This window comes from Octopus sinensis, unplaced genomic scaffold (assembly GCF_006345805.1).
Source record: "Octopus sinensis unplaced genomic scaffold, ASM634580v1 Contig16824, whole genome shotgun sequence".
NCBI classification, from domain to species: Eukaryota; Metazoa; Mollusca; class Cephalopoda; order Octopoda; family Octopodidae; genus Octopus; species Octopus sinensis.
This window is the reverse complement of record NW_021834603.1, coordinates 13,449-31,137: the sequence shown is the minus strand read 5'-3', so window position 1 is coordinate 31,137 and position 17,689 is coordinate 13,449. Positions and strand designations below refer to the sequence as shown.

Sequence of the window (17,689 nt, the reverse complement as noted above, 5' to 3'; positions counted from 1 at the left end):
TTTGCCCGGCGCGGTAAAACGATTATGTCAGCTCGCCGCCTTGAACTCAGTAAATATGTTTTTATAATCTAGGTACAAGGCCTGAAATGTTTTTAGAGAGGGCCAGTCAATTAGATCGACCCCAGTACACAACTGGTACTCAATTTATCGACCTCGAAAGGATGAAAGCCAAAGGTAACCTTGGTGGAATTTAAACACAGAACGTAAAGACAGACGAAATATAACTCAGCAAATATTATCAACAATATTGCCTTTAAATTTTGGCCCAAGACCGACATTATTTGGTAGAAGGTTAGTCGATTATATCGAAACGACGAACGGTAAAGTTTGCCTCGAGGGGTATTTGAACTCAGAATGTGAAATCCCGGGAGAAACACTGCAAGGAAATGTTTTTCCGATGCCCCACGATGTTGTCTGGTCACTGCCATATTATCGCTAGCAATATCGACAACATTTTTTCTCTTCGATGGAAACTTAATTTATTAATTGCGATCAAAATTATTTTATATCTTGTCAAGAAAAGAAATGTTTTCAATAATTTTTAATTCTTCAAGCCGGCAAACTAGCAGAATCGTTAGCACACACCGGAAAAAAATGCTTAGCGGCATTTCGTCCGCCTTGTGGAGGCGCGTGGCATAGTGGTTAGGGTGTTGAACTCATGATCGCAAGGTTGTGGTTTCGATTCCTGGAAAGGGCGATGCGTTGTGTTCTTGAGCAAAACACTTCATTTTCATGTTGCTCCAGTCCACTCAGCTGGCAAAAATGAGTAATCCTGCAACAGACCGGCGTCCCGTCTAGGTGGGGAATTTCTACGCCACTGAAATCAGGAAACTGGCCCTTATGAACCTGGCATGGCTCGAGAAGGAACAAAAGCGGCTAGCTGGCAGAATCGTTTGCACGCCGGGCGAAATGCGTAGACGTATTTCGTCTGCCGTTACGTTCTGAGTTCAACTTCCGCCGAATTTGCCTTTCATCTATCGGCATCGATAAAATAAGTCCCAGCTGAACACAGATCGATGTAATCGACTTATCAACTCGTACGAAATTGCTGGCTTTGTGCGGCACTCATGACCTTCATGCTTGACCTCCGAAACTGACGGAGGAAAGAATGATGAATCTTGTGTGTGTCTGTTTGTCGAACTGCCAAGTTACGTCCCCGTAACTTGGCAGTTCGACAAAAGAGAACCGATAAAATAAGTGAGTGAATTCTCGTTGTGTGTGAGCGTGTGTGTGTTTGTTACTCCTCGCCACCGCTAGACAGCTGATGTTGGTTTGTATACAATCCTGTAACACAGCGGTTCAGCAATAGATACTGATAGAATAAGTGTCAGTACTTAAAAATAGTACCGGGGTCAGCTTCTTTGTTTAAACCCTACAGGGCTGTGCCCCTGCATGATCTCATTCGAATGATTGCATCAGGTAAAAGAAATAGATTACGATATATGAATAGAGTTTAACTTCTTTCTTTAAAAATCAAAAAGAAAAGAAAAAAACCTAATAATGCTATGACTCCGTAAGGAACGATAAATTCTACAATGTTCACAGTATTTCTTCCAGAAGCAAGTTATTTCATTAAAATCGTATAGAAGAAAATGAAAGAATCTTCACAAAATTTATTTCAATTCTATCAAATCTCCCTCATTATTTCATCCGACGAGTCAGAAATAAACTGTTAACATGGTGAGTCTTCTATTTTTTTCTATAAGGCTGGAGTCATTGGCTCATCTCCGAAATGGATCTTCGTTGTCATTTCTGTATTTCCATGGTCGTTGCTCTGATGAACTTTCTGCTCTAATAGACTTGTCAAGACCTTTAAACGTGTAACCCTCTTCTCTTCCCAGACACATTGTTGGTTTGTTGAGCTTCCTGTTAGCCGAAAGTCATTGTATTCTAATAGCTTCTTTCTTCAAACTGTTGCTCTCTGGAACTCACTATCATCGTCTTGTTTTCCTCTGGTCTATGTCATCCAGTCTTAAATTTTGACGGATATTTGTCCTCATCTTGTTATATACCCTCCAGTCTTCATCGGGTGTCTTGGGGAAATTTCGAACCTGGGTTCTCATTCCTAAGGTATTTTTTCGATGTTATTATTATTATTATTATTATTATTATTATTATTATTATTATTATTATTATTATTCCTTCTTTCTTTAAATTTTCTTCCGTTTCTCGCCGAGTGTTTTCCGTATACTTAGGGCAGATTATTCTAACATTTGCTAATCTGTTTTCATCCAGGTTTGGTCTGCTAGCTGAATTCCGGCTCCTCCAAATTCTTTTGGAGTTTGCGGTGTGTTTCTGTTGGGTTGGCCTATTTAATGCAAAGTAATAAGCATTTATTATTTCTTTATATTCTTCCCGGTTCCATTTAGTCCTTTTACATTTTTAATTTTCTGGTCGTTGTGGTATTTTTCGATGTTGTTGTTGTTATTATTATTATTGTCATCATCATCATCATCATCATCATCATCATTATTATTATTATTATTAATATTATTATTATTAGGAATGTAAACCTAGGTTCGAAATTTCCTCAAGACACCTGATGAAGGCTGGAGGGTATATCAGCCGAAACGTTGTGTTAACAACAAACAAGATGACAAATATCCGTCAAATATAAATAATGTAAATAATATAAATAATGTACAACCAATCACTGTTTTTCACTCTACTGAATAAACACTTTCTCACCTCCATACAAGGAGAGAGTTTGCTGAGAGATTGTATGTGTGTATGTGAGGGGGTGGGGAGTAAATGCTCAAACATTCGCTGAAAAGCTTGGCTTTTCAATCGTCTTACCATCTCTTGTGACGATCACGCTGAGTGTGACACGTGTGGATATGAAAGTGAATGCATCTGTGTGTGTGTGTGTGCGTTTCTCTGTGCGTGCATCTGTATGCACTACACGCACGCACGCACACCCACAGCACACACACACACACATTCTATGTCTGTCTGGCAGTCTCTCCTCTATCTCTGTCTCTCTCTCTCTCTCCCTCCGTTCCTCCCCACCCTCCCACCCTCTCTTCGTTTATATAAGTAATCAGATATTCTATGGATTGAGTTGTTACGGAGTGTATATGTTTTCCATGTGTGAGTGCGTATGAATGTGCGTGTGTGTGTGTTTGCATGTGTGTGCGCGTATGCTATTGCCGTTCTTGTTTGTGATGGTGTTTAGCCCTAGGCAATGCCCTGATCGAACACACCTAGGATCAAAAATAATGCTACCCGTATTCATCCTCGCCATTTGGCGTTCAATTCTCTTTTGTAAGCGGACAAATTTATTCAATTAGCGAAAAACAGCGATGCAAATGAAACAAGTCAGACTCTTCATAGTCGGTTTAGGAGCTAGAAATAGGAATCAACTCTTCCCTCAAATTAATTACCAGCGCTGTAAGAATTATTTTCTTTCCATTTTCGAAAGTGTTCACGTTTTATAACGCCGTCTTTTATATATACAAAGCCCGAAAAAAAAAAAAAAAGCAACAACGGAGAAGAGAAAATTCAGAAATATTTTCGTTATTTATTGCGGGAACGTATTTGAAAGGAGATTTGTATGATCAGAACTGACTTCATGAGGGCGGAGGACGGGGGGAGGGGGGGACTGAAATAACTTGGAGAGATTATTAGACACAACAACAACAACAACAACATCATAATCATCGTAGTCATCATCAATAACGACAACAGCATCCGCAATAACAGCAGCAACAGCAACAACGATGGAAGGAAAAAGCAACAACAATATGAAACAAATGAGACGAAAGGATATATTTATATATATATTTTTTTATTTTGGTTTACAAGGTGATGGAAATAGAATACAAGGAACAAAAGAGAGATTAGGTGAAAATGACAAAGTGTAAATGTCAATCATCCATCAGTGTCCGACCTGATAAAGTTGAAGATGTCAAAATAAATAAATGAATAAAGAGATAAGAAAAAAACAAAACAAAATAAAACAATCCGTTGATGCGTTTGGTAATATAATACTCCATCTTGTTTCATTGTATACTAAAGCCTCCTTGCTAGAAATATTGGCACTGTCTTAATGTAAATATATAAATAAATATATATGATGTGTATGCATACGTATATAGATATATGTATATGTGTGTATATATATATATATGTATGCATATGTATATATGTGTGTATAATATATATATATATGTATGTGAATTAGTATGTGTATATATATATACGGTGCGTGATCTTGGGATTGATATGAGCAACGATGCCTCGTTTCACACGCATGTTACCAAGATGTTATCAGTGTGCAGGTAAATGGCCAGATGGATCCTGAGAACCTTCAGAACAAGAGACCAGGAAACTATGCTGGTCCTATGGAAGATATTTGCCCCCAGCCATCTTGACTACTGCTCTCAACTGTGGTCCCCTTACTGCTCTCAACTGTGGTTCCTCTTTTTTACTCTAGGCACAAGACCCGAAATTTTTTAGGAAGGAGCCAGTCGATTAGATCGACCCCAGTACACCACTGGTACTTAATTTATCGGCCCCGAAAGAATGAAAGACAAAATCGACCTCGGCGGAATTTTAACTCAGAACGTAAGGACAGATGAAATGCCGCTAAGCATTTCGCCCAGCGTGCTAACGTTTCTTATTTCTTTATTGCCCACAAGGGGCTAAACATAGAGGGGACACACAAGGACAGACAAAGAGATTAAGTCGATTACACCGACCCCAGTGCGTAACTGGTACTTAATTTATCTACTCCGAAAGGATGAAAGGCAAAGTCGAACTCGGCGGAATTTGAACTCAGAACGTAGCGGCAGACGAAATACGGCTACGCATTTCGCCTGGCGTGCTAACGTTTCTGCCAGCTCGCATTAATAGCAGGCAGTTCAGCGATACTTAACGAGGAAGACTGCATCAATGAAACAGCTGAGCTAGCGGAAGAGACTGAAAGAGGTTCGACTCTACCATCTGGAGCGAAGACAGGAGAGGTATGCAGTGATGTATGTATGGAAGATGCAGCAGGAGCTGACACCAAACTTTGGAATTGAAAGTTATACCAGACCACGAACTGGACATCACTGCACTGTTCCAAAAGTCCCAGCTGTCCCATCTAAGGTGAGAACCATGTACTGCAATAGCTTAGCATTCAAGGGCCACAGCCATTTAACTCCTTGCCAAATCTTCTGAGGGATCTCCATGGAGTGGGTATAGATATTTACAAGAAACAGCTTGACCTCTTGCTTCACAAGATCCCAGATGAACCAATATCAAGGCAGGAATCTCAGAAGAGGGTTGCGGTATCGAACTCCCTCCTTCACCAAAAGCCAATCCCATAGAAATGGCGAATTAAAAGGTGATTACACTGGCGGTGCCGGAGCATGGGTACAGCCTCAGGGCTGAAGCATATAAAAGAATAAGAGAATACACACACATACACACACACACACAAACTATATATATATATATACATATTTATATACAAGCATACAGACAAACATACACACAACACACACACACGCAATCACATACACACACATCAATGAAAAATCGGAGAAAAAGGAATTCTATTTATTCTAAAGTTTAATCTTTCTTTTTTAATAGCTTAGAAATAGGAGAAAATATTCTTGAAAATTTCAACTTTTGAAAACATACACAATGTTTTACATAGAACACATGCGCGTGCGCACGTTTACACACACACACTCACACACATAGTGAAAAGATTCTATAAAAAATCTTCTTGCCTGTTGTGAATTGTAGTAAAGTGTATTAAAAGAATGAAAATGCACAGAAATTTTTCATTGGACAACATATATACAGTGGGGGGAAATAAATATTCGTACAAGTCAAAATTCTTTATTTATCTAATTTCAAATGAACAGAAATGGGATACTATATTTGCATACATTTGGGAGTTCGTTACCTTTCACAATTATTACGATACTACTTTATGTTGTCTCAGTGCCGAATGAAGAAGCTAGCGTTTTGACACTTAAAAATGACAACTGATAAGATTATTGGAACAAACGAGAAAGTTCTTGTAAAAAGAAATTATATTAACAGTATTTTGTGGCATAGAAAATCATAAATTTATTCTGTACGAATACTTTTTTCAACCCTAAATATTTATAATTGTATATAAATTCCTTAGTAACTATAATTTATTAGTTTCTTTTGCATATTCTTAGTTTATGCATGTGTATCCAAATATAGTATTGGTATATCCCATTTATGTTCATTTGAAATTAAATAAAGAATTTTGACATGTGCAAATATTTATTTCCCTCCCTGTATTATATATAAATATAAGAGGGAATTTTTTAACCACTATGTGGAAGCCCTTATGCTAGAAGAAAATCCGCTATGGTCTCAACCATTAAAAATTGTTCTCTAGAAACTTTAGCACACCAGAAACGTAAGCGAGCAAGACAAATGAAAAATAACAAAAATATAGATTTATCACAAATAATTGTTTCACAAATAATAAATTACATAATTTTACTTACACAACTTATCTGTTGATCGTCAGTGCGATCCTCTTTGGAAGATGTAATAAGCATACATACATACATACATACATACATACATACATACATACATACATATATGCATACATATAATACACACACACACATATATATATATATATATATATATATATACATATGGCTATGTGGTAAGTAGCTTGCTTACCAGCCACAAGGTTCCGGGTTCAGTCCCACTGCGTGGCACCTTGGGCATGTGTCTTCTACTATAGCCTCGGGCCGACCAAAACCTTGTGAGTGGATTTAGTGGATGGAAACTGAAAGAAGCTCGTCGTATATATATATATATGTGCTGTGTGTGTGTGTGTGTGTGTGTGTGTGTGTGTGTGTGTGTGTGTGTGTGTGTGTGTGTGTGTGTGTGCGTGTGTGTGTATGTATATATACTGCACTACTCCCTAGCTGTGCAGAAATATATCGAAACGATCGTTGTAATAAATAAAGTTTCCAGTACATCTGTCTTCTGTATCAATTCTTTAGAATATACTCAATGCGCTCCGAGGAATTACTAGCGTAGATCCAACGACATCTGGTAGCCGTCAATGGTGAACGTGCTCTGCCGGGACACTACTAGCGACATAGCCAAAATAAGCTTTGGATGCTACACTTTAAAATTTCATATCTAAACTTTAATTTTAATTATAACATAGGCGCGCGCACATACAGACACACGCACACACACATACACACACACATTTGAACTTTCATAGTTTCATTGTGAAAGTCACATTGGATATTCAAAGTTTATATTATTATTTAAATTTTACATTATATTTTTTGCATTTTGCTTTTTACACGGTTTTTCATCGATTTGAACTCAGAACGTAACGGCAGACGAAATACCTATTTCTTTACTACCCACAAGGGGCTAAACAGAGAGAGGACAAACAAGGTCAGACAAACGGATTAAGTCGATTATATCTACCCCAGTGCGTAACTGGTACTTATTTAATCGACCCCGAAAGGATGAAAGGCAAAGTCGACCTCGGCGGAATTTGAACTCAGAACGTAACGGCAGACGAAATACCTATTTCTTTACTACCCACAAGTGGCTAAACAGCGAGAGGACAAATAAGGTCAAACAAACGGATTAAGTCGATTATATCGACCCCAGTTCGTAACTGCTATTTATTTAATCGACCCCGAAAGGATGAAAGGCAAAGTCGACCCCGGCGGAATTTGAACTCAGAACGTAGCGGCAGACGAAATACTGCTAAGCATTTCGCCCGACGTGCTAACGTTTCTGCCAGCTCGCCGCCCCGCAGTAAAATACAATTAAAAGAAAAATACCAGAAAAAACATATGTGTATATAAAGACCTTCGGTGAGGAATGACCATGAGATTACACCTCCGGGGTACAAGTCCTGACAAGGTTATTTGTGAAAGACCAGTAGTCGCCCATACATACCGGACTCTCCTCTCCACGCCACTGATGTTATCCAAGGGAAAAGCTAAAGACCGATACAGCTTGGCACCAGTGATGCCACGACTCATTCCTACAGCTGAATACCTAGAGCAACGTGAAATAAAGTGTCTCGCTCAAGAACACAACACACAGCCCTGTCCGGTGATCGAACTCACAACGTCACGATTGTAAGCCCGACGCTTTAACCACTGAGATATGCACCTTCATGGATATGCACACATACAATCACACACTCACATGCCCGTAGTTGTATACGTTTTTATTCAAAGACCTTTCACAAAAGATTTATGAGCTGATCTATTGTGTTTAGATAGAAACCTTGTACCTAATCACAATAGATTACGCTCATAAAGCGCTCCATTTTCTTAATGACTCCAGAACGCATTAACATTGTCTAGTCGCCGCCATTTATCACAATTAACAACAGAAAATATGCTTTACTTTAGACACAGAAATAAAACGTTAGAGTGTAGCCATTGCATTGCATTCTGTCCCGGTGCGGTTGTACTGAGAACTTTTTTTTAATTGCTGTTTCCATTACAATTGCATTGCGAAAGTTCATTAGTGAGTGCATGCCTTGAGTTTAACGGTTAGGCTAATGCTGTGTATGCAGAAGAGTGGAGGAATTTCATTCAGTAGAAAAGTCCAAACAACAAAGGAATGCACTTTGCACAGTGCATGTGTACATACATACATACATACATATATATATTTATGTGTGTGCATATATATATATATATATATAATATATATATATATATATATATATAGGCGTGGAAGTGGCTGTGTGGTAAGTAGCTTGCTTACCAACCACATGGTTCCCGGTTCAGTCCCACTGCGTGGCACCTTGGGCAAGTGTTTTCTACTATAGCCTCGAGCCGACCATAGCCTTGTGAGTGGATTTGGTAGACGGAAACTGAAAGAAACCCATCGTATATATGTATATATATATGTGTGTGTGTGTGTGTGTGTGTGGTGTGTGTATGTTTGTCCCCCCAACATCGCTTGACATACGATGCTGGTGTGTTTACCAGGCTTACAAAGTATAAGTCCTGGGGTCGTTTTGCTCGACTAAAGGCGGTGCTCCCGCATGGCCACAGTCAAATGACTGAAACAAGTAAAAGTAAAAAAGTAAAAGCAAAAGTAATATATATATAAACGTATATATCTATGTATACATATATATATATGTATGTATTATGTTTGTGTGTATATATAAATGTAACTGTGCGTACACACACACACATTAACCCACAAACACTTACGAACACAAACAATTATCTACAGAGACTTAGCGAGTGCGTTTGTCCCTTCTAACACCATTCTGGTTTGAATGTGCATTTTCAACGGTTACCGATTTGGTGACTTAAAAATAAGAGCGTTTCAACATTTGTGAGCTTCGAAGCTCGCAAAATTAACTGAATTATATTTCCTCCGTATAAATCGTCCTATTTTATGCTTGATTTTAACTGGAAAAAACCTGGTAAGCGCTTATACACGCGTGGATTTGTACACAGGTGAATTCGGTTCTAGTTTAGTTTCCCTGATTGAAGGTTAATATGGGCAATACAACAAATGGAAGTTTTGTATTGCAAAGGTTTACTTACAACGTTCATTTTCGTCTGATGTCTCTGATGCAGAAATATCATTGTTGCTGGTAACGTTGTTGTTTCACCGAAATCGCCTTTGATAGATCAAATCTATGATCTAAATTATTCTAGCCGTGACAATCCAGTATTTTCAGAAACAGTTTACTCTCAAAGTACATTATCAAACCCTGACTTTTTGTAAGACTGTAGTGAGTGATTTGTGGGAGATTTAGCTGCTATTTCTACCGATTCGAGAAACCACGTATGGGCTTACTCCCTTGTTGGTTTTTCCTTTTCTGTTTTCCAAGAGCCCTAGGATTGATGTGGGTGGTTACCCGGTTTCCATGCCGAGATCACAATCTTCACCGGAACATGATATCGGTCAGTTGCAGCTTTCAAAGCCAGCATTTCTGAAGGGTGGAGGCCTCTAGTACTTGACTGGTACTTTATTTTATCGATGAAAGGCAAAGTTGATATCAGCGGATTTTGAAGTCAGAACATAAATAGCCGCAAGAAATGCCGCTAAGCATTTTATCCGGCGTGCTAACAATTCTTTTCTACTCTAAACACAAGGCCCGAAATTTGGGGGGGGGGGGCAGTCGATTAGAACGACGCCAGTATGCAACAGGTACTTAATTTATCGACCTCGAAAGGATGAAAGGCAAAGTCGACTTCGGCGGAATTTGAATTCAGAAAGTAAAGACAGACGAAATACCTATTTCTTTACTAACCACAAGGGGCTAAAACACATAGTGGACAAACAAGGACAGACAAACGGATTAAGTCGATTACATCGACACCAGTGCGTAACTGGTACTTAATTTATCGACCCCGAAAGGATGAAAGGCAAAGTCGACCTCGGAGGAATTTGAACTCAGAACGTAGTGGCAGACGAAATACGGCTACGCGTTTCGCCCGGCGTGCTAACGATTCTGCCAGCTCGCCGTAGAAATTTAAGGGTTTACAATATGTAAGGCATTATGCGAACTAAAATCTTTGGTCCTATGTATTACAAGACTATGTATTCCCTTGCGTAACAGATACACAGTATAGCAACGCAAGTCCAATGAATGTTGCACAATCGGTCTGTGCTTGTTACTCTTCACTGTTTGCAGGTGTATAATATATTTTAAGTTCCTGAGTGAATAACAAAGCTTCCAGGTAGTTACACAACCTGCCTACTATTTCTAGCTGGCTACGTGCTACTTTCTTTAAAATACGGAAGGACTCATCGGACAAGACAAAAAGACGAGATGGTATGGCTGGAAAGCCTTTGCGCCATCTTAGTCGACTTCGAGTCAAAGAAAAACAATATATATATCAGCTTGTATTGTTTTGTTTTCTTTCACTCTGAGGGTGAAGGTCATGCATATGTTTAAGAGAAAAACTGGGATGGAGTGGTGTCCATGCATTTCCCCTAACGTGTTGGTTGGCTAAAATGCTGCATTCAAAGCTGTCTTGTCCTCCCTCCCCTTTCTCTAAGAATGTCAATATACTACATGTTTTTTTTCTTTATAAATATACTCATGCGGTTTTGTAAATTGCTTTGCAACCGCTTGGCTTTGAGTTCTATTCCACTTCCCGGCACCTTGGGCAAGTGTCTTCCAAAGTTGCACAGGTGAATTTGGTTCACAAAAATTGCTTAGAAACCCGGTGTGTGTGTGTGTGTGTGTGTGTGTGTGCGTGTGCGTGTGTGTGTGTGTGTGTGCGTGTGCGTGTGTGTGTGTGTGTGTGTGTGTCTGTGCACGCGCACAGACACACACCCACACACAAGAGAGAGTGCTAAAAGGTTCCTGACTTTGGGTAAAAGAAAAAACAGGATGATCAGTTAATTAAGATTTTATTCAACATATTCCCCTCTCAAATTCATACACTTATTGCAGAGATCCTTCAGTATTTCTAAGCCCTGTAAAAAAAGTCAGAAGGTTGGGCCACCAACCAATCCTTTTGCGATACCCTTAAAGCTAGGTACTTTTCAGCACCCTCTTGTGTGTGTGTGTGTGTGTGTGTGTGTGTGTGTGTGTGTGTGTGTGTGTGTGTGTGTGTGTGTGTGCGCGCGCGTGTGTGTGTGTATAAATATATATATATGAATTAAAATTAAAATGAGGGTGAAAAATTGGATATTAATTTGATAACATCAGTTTTAACAACAGTGGTCTAGCATATAAAAAAAACTGAGGTTCAGTAAATAGTATTACATACATTTAAAAGGGATTTACCACTATGTGGAAACCCTTATGCTTGAAGAAGATCCGCTATGGTCTTACCACTAAGAAGTGTTCTCTAGAAAATTTGGCAAACATCAGAAACGTAAGCGAGCAAGACAATTGAAAAGTAACAAAAATATAGATTAATCATAAACCATAGCGGGTCTTCTTCTAGCATAAGGGTTTCTACATAGTGGTAATTGCCTTTTAAATGTATGTAATACTATTTACTGAACCTCAGTTTTTTTTATATGCTAGACCACTGGTGTTAAAATTGATGTTATCAAATTAATATCCAATTTTTCACCCTCATTTTAATTTTAATTTTAGATTGATGCGTTCTCAAACCGGCAAAGGCTACTGCAGTGAATTATTTCATGCAGTATTATTTCCGGTAATTTAGCGCGCCAAAACGAAGACATTTGAAAAAAACCCGCAAGTGTAATAGGTAGAACTGCATGCATTTTCGACCTCGTGTTAATGTCTGGCGTGTAGTTCTGCAAATTATATTTGTATGGAGGATCATACTGAAGGTCTACAAATAAATTATGTAAGTAACATTTCATAATTTATTGATAGTGAAACATTTGTTTATGATTAATTTATATTTTTGTTACTTTTCATTTATCTTGCTCGCTTACGTTTCTGGTGTTTGCTAAATTTTCTAGAGAACAATTCTTAGTGGTAAGACCATAGCGGAACTTCTTCTAGCATAAGGGTTTCCACAGTGGTAAATTCCCTCTTATATGTACGTATATATATATATAGGTATAATAAATCTCTGAGCGAGATGTAAACTGTAGCAATATTGAATCGTAACATATATTTGCCAACCAAATGTGTCGTCCTATACGAGACAGTGCTACCGGCGTTTATAGGTCTTCCTGGGGCTATAAACGCCTGTAGCGATGTCCCGTATAGGACGCCACACTTGGTTGGCAATTATATATATATATATATATATATATATATACCGGTGCATGCAAGATTTTTTTCTCCTAGATCAATTTGAATTTTATCCATTAAATATATTGGACAAATCTACAATGGAAGATTATACACCGCAAAACTTTCTTCTCACTCTGGTAAATTTATGTACCATATATAATCTTCTCTAACACCAAATGTTCTGAAATAATAAAGAAAATAATGATTAAACCAACGAATTTTTCCATCATTCACTTGACCTCGCCTGCAAAATGCATCAAATAGAAAACTGTGCGTAGCGACGGAGCGAATCACTAACTTCTAAATATACTCTTGGTCATGTATTGAGTATTCTTTCTCTTGTACGTGAAACAAAAGATAGCATGCATGTGTGGGGGTATTAAATTAAATATTTAAAAGCCTTGATGTTAACATTCTTTTTCATCTCCTTACTTTGCGGTTCGACATCATAACTGTTGGTTTACATAGATATTCTTCATAAAAGATTCTCAGAAAAATACTGGAATGTGTGGGTGGTGTGCATTTCTCTGTCATCAACAATAATCTTTAAAATGTTGCTCCTCAAACGCTTTATATTACCTCCAGAGGCAACATCTATTCAATTAGTACGCACATAAATACGGTCATCCATCCATCCATCCATACATACACGCATACAAGCGTATACATACATGCCTGCACATGTACGCACATGTACATCCTTACATTTGTATATACCTATTTTTGTTACCAGTTTGAGCGCGACAGCCGGTCCATGCTTTTATATATATATATATATATATATATATATACGTATGTATGTATATATCTATGTATGTATCTATGTATGTATATACAGAGAGAGAGTGAGATAGTTAGATATAGATATATGCATACATACATACACACACACACACACATATATATATATATATGTATGTATGTGTGTATATACAGAGAGAGTGAGACAGATAGAGATATATGCATATATATATATACATTTATGTGAATATTATATGTATGTGTGTATATAAATGTAGATAGATAGATAGATAGATAGATAGATAGATAGATAGATAGATAGATAGATAGATAGATAGTTAGATAGATAGATAGATAGATAGATAAATAGATAGATAGATAGATAGATAGATAGATAGATAGATAGATAGATAGATAACTAAGTAGAGAGTCATAGGATGACATGCGTGTGTTCTATTAAAAATTCTTGTTTGTAGAAAGCTTTTCTGAAAGCAATACGATCCCTCAACAAGTCTTAGTTGGTTGATATCAAAGGGAAGAAATGTTGTTGCGCTGTTATTGATATCAAGAGCGTATTTCAGAAAGCATGTTTCTATGTGGTGGGGGACATAGATACACGAAATGTAATTCATCAAATTATCTAAACCCAATATTTCCGCTTAAGAGTTACCCAATTCATTTTCGTTTCTCTGTTTCTTCCAATCACTTCTCAAATTTACTGCGATATGTTTATGTTAGTTTTGACGTTTTAATTATTTATTTTAATTTTTCTTTCACTTCTTTCGCGCAGTCGTGGCTGTGTGGTTAAGAAGGTCGGTCTCCAACCACGTGATTTTTGGTTCGGTTCCACAGACATCTAAATTGTCATCATTGCATAATATTGGTTTCAAATGTTAGCACAAAGCCCGAAAGTTCGGGTGAGGGAGGGGTTAAGTCGATTATATCGTCTCCAGTGCTTAACTGGTACTTACTTTTATCGACCTCGAAAGGATGAAAGACAAAGTCGACTTGGGCGGCATTTTGAAATCAGAACGTAAAGACGGACGAAACGCCATTAAACATTTTCCCTGCGCACTAACTAGTCTTCCAGTTCGCCATCTTAAGATATTGGTTTTAAAATTTGGCACAAGGCCCACAAGTTCGGGAAAGGGAGGAAATCGATTAGGTCGACTCCAGTGCTCGAACGGTACTTATTTTATTGACCCCGAAAGGATAAAAGACAGAGCAGACCTCGGTGGAATTTGAAATCAGAACGTACAGACGGACTGAATGTCGCCAAGCATTTTCCTGGCGACAGAACGATTCTGCCATTTGGTGTCTTCACAATGATAACAACAACAACAACAACAATAATAATAACTAACAAACTGACAGAAAGATAGATGTGAATAGGCCAGACATTATATTGAAAGACTTCAGACAAAAATCATGCCTCCTCATTGATATGACTGTCCCAATCGATATAAACGTATCTGTCAAGACCTACCAAAAACTGAGCAAGTATAAAGATCTGGAAATAGAAATCAGCAAAATGTGGAACCTGAAGACTAAAACAATACCTGTTGTCATAGGTGCCCTGGGAATGATAGCAAAAGGGGCTGATTGCTACCTAGCTCAGATACCAGGAAACCCCAAAATGGTAGAAATTCAAAAGATAGTGCTCATGGGAAATTCCCGTATCCTACGCAAAATACTTTCTATGTAATCTCAATTTTTAAAACAAACTCATAATTTTCTTATGTTTTCTTAAACATTCTCTAGAACAATACTATATACAACAACACCAAATATATGACACCCTAGGCATAACACCAACTTGAACTTCTAGCTTGTTGTCTTTTGCGGTCTCTGGGTGAGACTTAGAGCCAACTTGTACAAATGCAAAGGAAAAGTCAAATATAAAATAATAATAATAATAATAATAATAATAATAATAATAATAATAATAATAATAATAATAATAATAATAATAATAATAATAATAATAATCCATCGATCGTTATAACTCCAATACATTGCTTTTTGGTTTCTTTAGTAAAATATACATATATATGACAGACTTCTTTCAGTTTCCGTCTACCAAATCCACTCACAAGGTTTTGGTCGGCCCGTGGCTATAGTAAAAGACACTTGCCGAAGGTGCCACGCAGTGGGACTGAACCCGGACCCATGTGGTTGGTAAGCGAGCTACTTACCACACAGCCACTCCTGCGTCTTATTTATTTTTAATTCACTCCTCTTGGAAAATGCCCCTCATGTATTCCGGAGTCTATTATAGACCGTATATTTGATACAATGTTCATGTCTGAATAGCTCAAGAGCGGGTTATATACTCAGCTGGGTCAAATGAACTGCATACATTACCCGAATGTTATTTTGCCAATATTTCTGTACCAAGGTTGGTATTCATCTATAATTGTTATGTGTGCATTTTATTCCGACCTAACTACGTGCGTCACCTTTATAGTATTTATTCAACTGAATATTGTTTTATATATATAGTTGGAATTTACAAAATAAAAAAACAAACAAAAGACGAAGACGAAGACGGGTGTGTAAACAACAAAAGATGTATTAGTGTAACGCTCTGGAAGAGAGAAAGTCTTTTACGTTTCGAGCCTACGCTCTTCAGCAGAAAGGAACATAGAAATGGACGCATATGCATATACTTATGCATTAACGATGTCTGGAATGACAAGGTGTTTCCATAGTAATAATAACATGTTTAGGCGACTCAAACGCAGTGCTGCAGCATGGCCTTGATTGCGATGTCTGACACAAACTTAAGAATGAAATAACTGAGCATTAGAATCACTGTTGTAATTGACGAGTGTTTCCTTGAAATCAATATTAATGTGAAACAAATTGGAAAAAGAGTACTCAAATACCAGATGTATTTAAAAGCAGCAAAGCTATCACAAAAACTGTTACTCAGAGTTTCACGTTCCCGTTCATTGGACAGTTTTGTTAGAATGGAACAGAACTATATATATATAAGATTTTGTTTGAAGGATACACCTTTGAAAATGGTTTTGCTTCATTGGTCCTTTCAACTTAAGCATGCAATGAATAAAATAAATTTAGTATAAATTAATCATATTGTAAAACCGAAGAAAACCTTAAATCGAAGGACAGATTGCAGATACGTATGGTTAATAATCACATACGAAATATGAGTCAATTAATACATTAAAATTAAAATTAAAAATTTCACGCTATTTTACATAAATATATGTATATATATATGTGTGTGTGTATATATACATATACATAAATATATATATATATACATATATATATATATATATATATATATATATATATATATATATATATATATATATATATATATTATATATATATATATATATACATATATATATATATATATATATATATATATATATATATATATATATATCCGTAATAATGAAGGGTGAAATTAATTAATTTGGAAAAATTATCAATTACACCAAGTAGTCTTCGGCATGTAAAAGCCTCATTCGAGGAAAATTTAAGTAATACTAAGCAATAAGGGTTTAGCAACGAGTTGCCTTACCACATACCGAATTTAGAAATAGCAGTCAAAGGGTTATAGCTATTTCTTCTACTAAAAAGGGAGATCTCAGTAAAAACAGCATTTGGAAGGCAGACACAAACAGGTAAGAGAGAATGAATTGACTGCAATCTATCATACATTTTTTTTTTTTTTTTTTTTAGTTATCCACGGACGTACGTTTCGAAATCAAGTTTTTAGGAAAGCATAAGAATTAAATATTAAATACTAAATAATTCTATCTTACCGAAACTTCTTTTCTCTTCAGCGTAGAATACTATAATCATAAATGATTATATATTGAATTTTGAGATACCAGAAGGCACCAACTCAACTCAGTATCAGAGCGAGCTAGAATCCGTAACTGGTATCACCGAATTCAATTTGTGAATGAAACGATTGTGTCAACAGCCCCTTCCCACCCGCGTGTAGCCAAAACAAAATGCTGTGGTCATCTACTGAGATAAAATATGGTTATCCGTAATAATGAAGGGTGAAATTAATTAATTTGGAAAAATTATCAATTACACCAAGTAGTCTTCGGCATGTAAAAGCCTCATTCGAGGAAAATTTAAGTAATACTAAGCAATAAGGGTTTAGCAACGAGTTGCCTTACCACATACCGAATTTAGAAATAGCAGTCAAAGGGTTATAGCTATTTCTTCTACTAAAAAGGGAGATCTCAGTAAAAACAGCATTTGGAA

General features: G+C 37.1%; 1 long non-coding RNA gene across 1 annotated transcript; it reads right to left on the bottom strand.

Annotated features, from left to right (window-relative positions):
* Positions 1 to 1,833: 1,833 nt before the first annotated feature.
* On the bottom strand, positions 1,834 to 15,500 carry LOC118761723. The gene is made up of 3 exons (XR_004997594.1): positions 15,490 to 15,500; positions 8,123 to 8,132; positions 1,834 to 1,971 (listed from the first exon to the last, which is right to left on the bottom strand). It is a non-coding gene; the product is annotated as an uncharacterized LOC118761723 (long non-coding RNA).
* Between the last annotated feature and the right edge of the window lie 2,189 nt (positions 15,501 to 17,689).